This window comes from Typha latifolia, chromosome 13, assembly GCF_019914945.1.
Source record: "Typha latifolia isolate L0001 chromosome 13, TyphaL0001v2, whole genome shotgun sequence".
NCBI lineage: Eukaryota > Viridiplantae > Streptophyta > Magnoliopsida > Poales > Typhaceae > Typha > Typha latifolia.
In genome coordinates, this window is record NC_133098.1 from 3,149,594 (window position 1) to 3,158,079 (window position 8,486).

General features: G+C 37.1%; 1 long non-coding RNA gene across 1 annotated transcript; it reads right to left on the reverse strand.

Annotated features, from left to right (window-relative positions):
- Positions 1-531: 531 nt before the first annotated feature.
- On the reverse strand, positions 532-7,639 carry LOC140800448 (uncharacterized). The gene is made up of 2 exons (XR_012111195.1): positions 7,484-7,639; positions 532-3,608 (listed from the first exon to the last, which is right to left on the reverse strand). It is a non-coding gene; the product is annotated as an uncharacterized lncRNA (long non-coding RNA).
- Between the last annotated feature and the right edge of the window lie 847 nt (positions 7,640-8,486).

Sequence of the window (8,486 nt, forward strand, 5' to 3'; positions counted from 1 at the left end):
TGTGAAAAAAAGTATCACGTAAATAATAAGAGCAACAGAGTAGATGTCGTCACCAAAGATGAGGATTATTCCGTTGAAAATGTGCGACATTTTTGATAAATTCTTTATTTTATATTCTGAATCCATCCAAAAAAAAGAATGTAGTAATCAACTTGCTGTGGGGACAGAGATTCATAATCAATATCAATTTTAGTTAATCAAAATAATAAAATTATAATTTGGCGGATGCTAGGGACCAAAGGCAAAGCCTCCCCTATGGACTATGGTGGATCCTTTCTCAAATCCTCTTCCTCCCTCTATTCTAAGAAAATAATAATTATTATTATATATATATATATATATATATAATTTCTTCCTCGTTTTTTCTTCTTCTTCTTTTTCGATAATATATTAATTGGGCTTTGCTTAATTTTCTAAAAAACAATAATAGCTTTAACCATGCTTATTTCCCAACCGGAAAATTTATTCATTCTAATTATTATACTTAGATAGACATCTGAACTAAGTAGATTCGAATTGTGTCTTTAGAGATCTCGTCGAATCTGTCTTTTAGAATTGATCAGAAATATTCTGTACAAAATGATTGATTATCCATAGAATGATGTTAGTGCCGAACAAGATTCCAAAAGCAGAGGTAGAGGACAGAGTCGCCGGCAAATCTATCCCTCCACGAGTCGAATTGATCGGAGATGCGACTCGGAAGCAATCAGGATGATTAGGAAGACTGCGGTGAGGAAGAAGACCATCTTCGACACGCCGTACGTGGCCGACATCAAGGACCCCTCTTCGGCGGCCGTGGGGCGCTGCGACGACGCGAGGCCTTTCGAGACGGCGTCGGAGAAGAACAAGAGGAGAGCACCGAGGAGGAAGAGGACCAAGTTTATGGCACAGAGCATCGCGAAGACCAAGTCGAAGAGGTGGTCGTCGGCGCACCTCGGCAAGATTGCTAAGCCGACGGGGTAAGCAAAGAGGTCAGACGCGGTGAGTATAGCGAGGAAGAAGCCACACTTGGCAGCGAGGACTGTGTTGGTACCGTAAGATTTGGGGTTTGGCCATGGAATTTTTTGAGGAGAAGAGACGGGGACACCTAAATTCCGGCCTACAAGAGAGGAGGAAGAGGACTAGAAGAAGTTGTTTTACTTCCGTCTCAGGTAGTCAGGTAGTCAGGTAGGAGTATATATATCATTAGTTGCAGTAGAAGTTCTCTTCCAGCTTTAAATTTCATCCTCTTGCAAAGAAATAAAGAAAATAAGGATAAGGTGGGAAATGAGTGGCAGGTACATTGGTCAACTGGATAAGAAAGGTTAGACAATGACAAGTACAGAAAGAAATAGCTTCTTTTTTTTTAAAGTTAAACGATAGCAAAAAAGTACAGTTCTAGATTAAAGTTATTAAATGATCTCAAAACGCCCGGAATCACCAGAGGAAAATATACACACACGTTTTAAAAATAGAGAGTCAATGCTTTCTAGAAGCGTCAAAAATATGATATCCAAATGAAAGCTATCTATTTTTTTCCTTACAGTATTTGCATTTAATGGTTACATTCCAACGGAGGTCATAATCCTGTCCATTTTTTACAACATTTATTATGAATAGCTAGACCTGTATGGTTGTGGGCTATCGAGTTGTTTATCCACAGGAAAGAGAAATGATCCCAAAACACTTGGAATCACCCGAGAAAATACAAACAAGTTCCAAAAAGTAGAGAGTCAATGCTTTATAGAAGCATAAAAAATATGATACCCACCACAAAGAAGATTGCATTTAAGTGTTAAATTTCAAGGAGTCATAATCCGTCCATTCTTTACGTTGTGGGCTATCGAGTTGTTTATCCTACTTGAGGAAAGCACCTTGATGGATGGGACTATTTTTATTAGCTTGTGGTAGCCGTGCATAATAGAGGATATTTGTCAGTCTATAGTCTCGGTGTTGGGGTTGGTTGTTTTCACTACCTAAATGCAGTCACTGTAGATGATACCACCATTCTGAATATTAAACTTCATGGCTTCTTGTAAACCTAGCAAGAGAGAGCGTATCCTATGAGTGTGCTGGAACTAGACATGATCAAATGGCCCAGCCCGCCCATGCTCGGCCCGACCCGGCCCGGTTTGGACCGGGCTAAGCCCAGCTCGGACCCTGTTTAGGCTCGGCCCGGCCCGAGCCCGAACTACCCATGGGCGGCACGGGCCAGCCCTTTGCCCGCCCGACCCGGCCCGAAAGCCCGCCCGTTTAGTCCGCAACTAAGCCCGCCCGTCTGCTACAGTGCTTTGCCCATTTTGCTACAGTAATTTACCGTTGCTACAGTAAAAATTATTTTAGTATTATACCATTTTGCATTATTTTAAGCAGACTTTTAAAAAATTTTAATTTTTTTTAAATTTTTTTAAATAGAGGAATATAAATATTTAAAAAAAAAACTAATAGTTAAAAAAATTCTAAAAATAGCTGAAATATGGGTTGGGCCGAGTGATTGGTGGGTTGGGCAGGCCCGGCCCGATCTCTCACGGGCCAACGGGCGGTAACGGGCTAGACTATTCTAGCCCGACCCGAACCCGGCCCGGCCCGCCCGATTATCATGTCTAGCTGTAACAGTTGGCGAGAAAGAGCTACACTGATAAGCAAAAAACTCAGTCATTAGCGCTTAGTTGAAGAGTTTACTTATAAATTAAGAATTTTTTATTCATGATTTATAGCTAAATACTATCTAATTTAGTAAAATTCTAAACCGGCTTAACATTCTTTAACTCGAGAAATGTATAAAATCATAGGCACGATTTCCTAACATCTTACTCATCAAAAATACTATTATGTAGTAATAACAGATAAATAAGTAAAAGTGAACACTAGTAGTTTTATTTGAGAAAAAAAATTAAAATGTAAAAACTACTGATTCAAATTCAGAACCAAAAAAAAAAAAATTCACTAGATCTCACAAGTCATTGCTTTCCGCAATTGATTCTCAATCTATGTGACCTCTGGAGATTCGTCTAACTACCTTAGTGATCCTTGAGACTCTGCCCCCCATAATATGAAGAACTGAAATTATGCAAGTTAAAGATTGAAACATATTCCATCTAAAAAATTTGAGTTGCAAGAGCTCTTCGCAAAGGTAATCAAAGATGGCTACTAGGGTTAAGTTTCGATAACCTTATAAATGCCCTTGATCCTCTGAAAAGATTCCATAAAATAATTCAATCTGATCAAAAGAAATCGACGGATATTCATTTAGATGTTTGAATGATTGTTATTCGAATATTTCTACTCTCTATATATACAGATGTTTGAAGTTTAGTTCAAAATTCTTTTGCTCCAAATTTTCATCCAACTTGTCTATATACAGTCAATTTTATAAAAATTAAATATTTAACTGTATTAAAAATTAGTTTGTACACATTTGCTAATTACATAAAAAGACAGTGTTATACCATATTTTCTTCATTTTTATAACTACTAAAATACCTCTAAAATCAAAGAGCACTCACATTTTCGTTAAAACTTTAAGGGCATTGTTGACATTTGGCCTCAATCTTTCTACTTATTCGCTTAACAATTAAAGACCTCCTTATTCTTATCTCTAATTCTAATTATGTGTACATCCTCAACACCTGTATGACAATAAAACACAAATGTCATGAATAATAATAACTCTGTTTTAAAACCATGGATAAAAACTCAATATAATACTAACTATGAATTACCTCATTTTTCAATTAAACCAAGTTAAGCTATTTTATATTTATTCTACTATAATAAATGACTTAATACTGATCCTTAATATCTCTCGAAAGAAGTACTTTGTCATGCTCAACTACTAGCATAAATAGTTACGGAATTCCAAACCCCAACCTCTTGTTGATAAGAAAGGGCCACAAAAATTAGCTATAGGCTACGAGCTCTTCAACTATCTATTTAGAAGAAGAAGAAGAAGAAGAAGAAGAAGAAGAAGAAGAAGAAGAAGTAGTACTGGCATCTTTTTAATCTACAGCCGGGTGAAAAAGAGTAATATTATGCTCCAATACTATTTGTAAATGGTTGTAAATAGTTTGTGGGTAATGATTTATTCTATTAAAAGCACAAGTGTAGTGTTTTTCCCTTCTTTTTAAAATATAAGAAGAAATAGAAGAATTCTAAATACAAGCAATTAGGGCTCTTCATCTTGTCCAGGCTCTCACACAGGATATATTTATCTAACTTGCAATATCAAAATTATAAAGTTACACGTGTCTGTCCACGTGGTGGTTAATTTATTAAAAATTATCTCTTTCATAAATTCTTTTTTAAAAAAATCTTGTCCAAAGCTTTGTTTGAACAAGGTCAGCCTAGGGTTAATTATCATAGTCATTACATGGCCCACAAAGGTCCAATATAAAAGGTGAATTGAGTCCACGAATGTATAAAGTCGATGTCGTCACCAAAAGCCAACAGGAAGAAGACGATAATGAACGATATCGTTGACCAAAATACGACGATAGACGCCAAGAACTTCGCCGCCGCAACCGGTGGGTGGTGCGGCGCCGGCGGAAACAGTGACGGATAAACATATCATCCAAAAGCTGAATAGGCATACCGCCACGTCTAGAAGGATTAAAAAGCAGAAAGCCGGTGCGGCAAAGTGACCGCCGTACCCCGCCGCCAAAACTAGTACGACCCCAGTGGCGGAGAGAAAGAGGTCATACAAGGAGAGGGCATCGAGGAAGACACCACCGACGGCGAGGAGAAATGGACCGCGGCCACAGTCTTGCCGGATTTGAGCTCCGGCACTGAAGAATTCTCTGCGGATGGGCTCTGCCATGGCGGGCGGCCGGAAGCGGAGATTTGAGAGAAGATAGTGGAAGGAGAGTAGTACTGTTAGTACGAAGATGAATCTATACCCTATTTCGTTCGCCCACTAAAACTTTGGAAAGCTACTGAATCACGTCTTTGAGCTCGAATTCCAGCCAGCTTTATTGTGCCGACATTGAGACGACTTTTATTTCTATTTTAGTAAAACGTTGACGCGACTTGATCGATTACTTTGATGGCACAGCTCACAGGTGGAGTTAGACAGCATGGCCCCAGAGATGGCGTGGTAAATAAGTTTCTATACTCCACGGTTTCCGAGGCAAGTAATTTCTAATATTAACCCTACCAATAATATACCCCGATCTGATACCGGTACCACTAAAAATAATAAGACTATACCGTCTTAAAATGGCACAGAAACTAGGGTAAATACTGCACCATAGTCTTAATGCCGATATATACCCGAATACTACCAAAGTTATAAATAGCTATCAATTCTCTAGTTTTGGAATTTACGCGGAATAAAAAATTCATAAGCATCCACATAAGTCTTAATCGGGATGATGTCTTTCAATCAATCTACATCTTTATTTGGGGTTACGATTTAAAGATTTTATCTGTGATGTGATCGTTTAACTGCCCCGACTCAATCTTTGTCATGCCATATCAAATCAAATATACAACAAAATAAATAGACTAGTCAACGAATGCTTTCCGTAACCTCCTCGATGTTAAGTCATCCTGAGTCAATGCTTTAATTTTACTCATATTTCTAGCAACTAAATCCCACAATACATGACATTTTATTATAAGTTCTCTAATCTCTATGATCTTCAGGGTTGATCTTTTCGTTTATAGATATGATATATAAGAAAAGAAAAAATTCAGCACCTTCCATGCAAAGTTGTTGGTTATCATCTAAATGTCTCTCTTAGGATAATTTAAACGGCTATGTAAGGTTAAATTAGAACCCCTTAAATACCTCCTTCAAATAAGTCAAAAATATCTTTAAAAAAATCCAAGAAATCTTCTAATAAGTTGAGATTCAGAATGATGTTTCGGCACGACTTGCTTAAAAACTTTCATCTAAATATCCTTAAGAACTACTGTCACACTAAAAATATCTAAGAAATTTATTTTGTACTTTAATTTTCTTCGTCAACCTGGATAACAACTAATGCATATACTCATACAGAGATTTTAGACATATTTTTCATATTTTGAAATATATTACTAATTACATAAACTTTCTGGTTTACCTTCATACTAAACACCAACATGGAAAGAAGAGTACTAAAGAACAGCTCTAATTAAGAATATTTACCTACCTTTTAACTTCCCATGCTATCCTGGTATATCCTACAGAATCTATTACTCAAATCTATACTCATCATGTGCTCATTGCTCATCTTCTCCATTTATACCACAAGAGACTCGTCAATTTGCTATGCATTAAAACGATTATAATACTCATTGGGATGGTGCAAAGAAAGGTATATGATCTCAAATGGCGCGATTAATAAAGCTAGTAAATCTAAAATATATTAGTACATAAAAACAAGTTACAAAGTAAGTCCACACACATAATTTAACTAAGCCTAAATATAAGCCCGACTGTTTTGGAAGGATCAAAGCCCAATCCAATCCTATATAATTTTAATTATTTTAAACCTATTAGCATATTAGAGAGCTTAAGCCCAACTGAGAATGACTCAAAACGATAAGGAAATTAAGTAGTCAATAAATTCTAATTGATGCCACTTTCCTTTTCTTGAAAAAGAAATAAATAGATATAAAATTTTCGAAGCTAATCGGGGCCCACAGGGTCGTTGTCTCTCAATCGATCTACAACTTTATCCGGTAGTTGCGATGCGATCGTTTGACTCTTACGGTTGTCAAGCGATGCCAACCAAATATGCCACAAAACGGCTCACGCAATACCAAAGTCAACGCCGACGGCGTTGCATTTCGGTGGGCTAAAAGGATGGTGATGCTGAGTTTATTATTGTAAGAACTTTTATGCGCATGAATGAGAGTTGCTTCATATGCGGAAGCAGCGGTGGCCGAAAGAAGCGGTAAAACGCGGAGTGAGAGCGCGTGAGTCGATTCTTTAATTTTACTCATATTTTCTGAAAAATTGACCGTTCCCATCAAAGAGATGCCTAAAAGAGGCATGTAACTAGATGAATGGAGCTTAAAAGAAGAAAGAAAGGCAGTGTCAATTTTACTTGTTGACAAATATTATGGCAACAAAATTAAAAATATTAAAAGAAGAGAGGCACCAATATTTTTTAATTCGGGAGATTGTACTCCTCTTTTTTTTTTTCTGTTTTTAATTTTTTGTTTGTTTTTTTAACAACATTTTGAGAATAAAGCAACAAATCATACATCAAGGAAACTATTTTACACTAAAATCTTTAAAAAGCAAAGCGATGTGGCGGACTAGAACGAATCTCTCGAAGAAGAGAAAGTCGCAAAAGTATGATCGATCGATCGGCCCCATCTCCCTCATGTTGGGTGTCAATTAAAAGCCGAGGAGGAGGAGGCCAGCGCCCGCGCCGAGGAGGAGAACGGAGAGGGCGGCCGCCGGAATCGCCATGCGGAGGAGCTTCGCAGCGACGTTGGGTTTCAGAAGAGAGCGGACGGGAGATAGCACTAGAAGAAATAAGAAGGTGATGTGAAGGTTCGCGAAGCAAACCTGGCTCCCGATATTTGTTAGCGGTCCCTCTACTTTTGCCAGAAGGAGGATCGCCATAGAAGTAAAGAGCACGAATGGTATTGTAGTCAGAGCCATGGAAATCGAGAGAGAGAGAGAGAGAGAGAGAGAGAGAGAGAGAGAGAGAGGGGGGATTTTGATTCCTTTTGGGGATTCTGTGGTTCAATATAAACAGAGAATTGAGCGTATAATCAACGTGGACGAGGAATGTTTACGGAACCTTCGTATGTCATTTTCATAAATTAATTATAAATATTAATTTATAAATAATAAAATTATAGGATTTAAGAGCATCTCCAATTCTTGCTCCGAGCCTTTGGGCTCCAAATATGGAGCTAAAAATGGAGCAAGAGCCCGGTGCACTCCAATGCACCGGGCTCCATATATATAATAAAATAATATAATATATATTATTATATTAGCTATTTTAAATTGCTTAATAGATCATCTTAGCGTTATTATTTTTTATTAAAAAATATATGGTTAGAAAACTCTCATTAAGATTTTTAAAATAAGATTAATATTCAATAGTTTTAGAAGTAATTTTAAATTACTAATTTTTTAATTAAACACATCGAAATTACATTACACGAAATAAATATCGAAATAAGCATTACATGTCATTAACTAAAAATATCAAAATTACATTACCTAAAATAAGCAGAAATTAACCAAACATAATAAAAGTAATAGATGTTTAATATTCTGGTAAGTCATCTCCGTAGCCACCGGTTTCGATTCCGTAGATATCAAACACGGTGAGTGTTGCAAGGAAAAAGCCACACCTGGCCGCATCGATTGTGTTGGTCCCATAATGTCGAAATTTTGGGGCTCGGCCATGGATTTTATTTTTCTTTTTTCTTTTTGGAGGAGAATAGGATGGGGAGAGAGATACCCACCTTCGCTTCTTTAAAGAACGTGGTTTAAGGAAGTTTCCTGGAAGGACGTTGAAACTTTGAACCTGAATTTTTAATAAACACCCTAT